We start from the raw sequence: 2,059 nt of genomic DNA on the forward strand, positions 1-2,059 counted from the left end.
CATATTCTAGGATATCATAACGGATTGTTTCTCCCTTGAATGAGTGGAACACTTGCTAGTATTGTGGTTATCTGAGGACGTCATACCAGCGCGCCTAAAGGAAGGTCAGCCGCCGCCCAATTTGTCTTATCCTATTCATGACCCCCAACCAATTACTGATACAGTCGGTCAGGAAGTACTTAAGGCAAAAACTGCAGAGACGATAATAATCGTTCCGGTGAGAAAATCGTTTATAAAAGCCCCCACATCGCATCCTTTTCTCAGGTAGAACTAAGAAATACAGACAGTCTAGAATAGCTTGATGATTCAGGCCAGGGTATACTTTCTGCCCTCAAACGATGAGGCATTCTTCTTTATATCTGCCACTGTTTGTGTCAAGCTCGGGAGGCTATTTAATCGCAGTCAGCAGCACTTTGCAGTTTGAAAGCTGTTCAGTAGCTAGCTCTTCTCGGCTACATCTAGTAACTGTCTGGGGACTTGGGTATCCCCAGGAGGAAGACAACGGATTACACCAGGAGCATTTGCGTTTTAGTGGTATTTAGGTGGCAGCCATTTTGGTTAGCAGTTCGTTATGAATGTGCACCGAACAAGTGTTGGCAGTGAATTTTAAATTTTTCTGGCCAGTAAATTCGATCAAAGGCAATTGACCCAGCAAATGTGGAATTTTTTGTTTAAAAATCGTTTACCCTGTTGACTCAAAATCACTTGTCGGTAGTCAGATTGCAGGAGCTGTTTTTAGCCACGTCCAAATTTTGTAGTAGACCCATGAGAGTTTAGAAGCATGAAAAAGTGGCCTCTAGTTGTAAGGTGGAAATTTCTCATCCACTTTTTGCTAGCAAAATCCAAAGGAAATTAGCTCTAATCAGAGGGGGCAATTGAAGATATTACTGCAATTCAGTTGGTGCAGCAACCCAATTTGTCAACAGGCAAGTCGGAAACAGGGCAGATGTCTTCAGGGGACTAAAGCGTTTCTTAAATGGGTAGCGTCTTTGTCACTGGGATTGATGTAAGGGTTTAGGGAACATTAAGAGTTTAACAGATGAAAGCTATGCTCGATATAGGGGGCGTGCCTGTTATCGGCGGTATTTGCGACTGAGTGACATGGTAATTCGCACCATCCAAAGACGTATTCCCTCGTTGCACTTAGGTCTATGGCTCCCGGGTGGATATTCACATGCAGTCGGCTGACCGTTCGAATAGGTTAACAGCCTATCCATTCGTCATGATTAGCAGCTCGAGCCATATTCAGTATCTACACAAACTGGTTGTAATCCATAGTTAACTGCTTGAAGTACTGCCTGCAAAGTAGCAACATGTCCAATCCCTAAACGTTTGATCGTCTGAAAAGAAGAAAGTGCTCATTTGACTTATCTAGTCTTGAAAGTTCCATGCCATCGATTCCTAAACGACGAATATTCAGATAAAACCTGCTTGTCTGAATGAGTTAACAGCCGGTTCAAACAAGAGGTACACCATCTTTGGTTTGTGGTGAGTTCACGACACATCACCAAAACCACCCCTATAAATTGTGGCAATATGTGTGCTGCAGAAGGAATATAAATGTAGAAAAAGTCCGCGGGAAAGCTGAATGTTTCTCTGTTTTATTTTCAACATCGGATTCCACGGGGAAACCTTTTTGGTGTGGCCGACAAGTTTCCTTCCAGGTATTGACATACAATCCAATTTTCTCCGATTCGATTCTCGGGAGTTCTTTTTCGCTTGCAACTAGGATTATTCATTTTGCGTGCGGTGGTGTCGGCTTCCGAACGAATCGAGCACTAACCTGTGCCTAATGGACAGCAACATTGTTTACTCCTCATGGATGGCACCCCTTAATGGGTATTAGAGTAATACCTATGAAATAACCGTAAGCATACAGGTCCCTCCATATTTTTATGCATTGTTGGTACTAAAATGCATAAAAAAAACGGAAAGATACAGGGCAAGCGATGGACCAAAAAGTTCAAGAACCCGTGATCTAAATGAAAAACAACTGTACTGACACAATCAATTTGGCAGTGCGCCATGCATCACTTATGTAGGCCTCTGCAGCGTACAG

This window comes from Opisthorchis viverrini, assembly GCF_000715545.1.
Source record: "Opisthorchis viverrini unplaced genomic scaffold opera_v5_12, whole genome shotgun sequence".
Lineage (NCBI taxonomy): Eukaryota > Metazoa > Platyhelminthes > Trematoda > Opisthorchiida > Opisthorchiidae > Opisthorchis > Opisthorchis viverrini.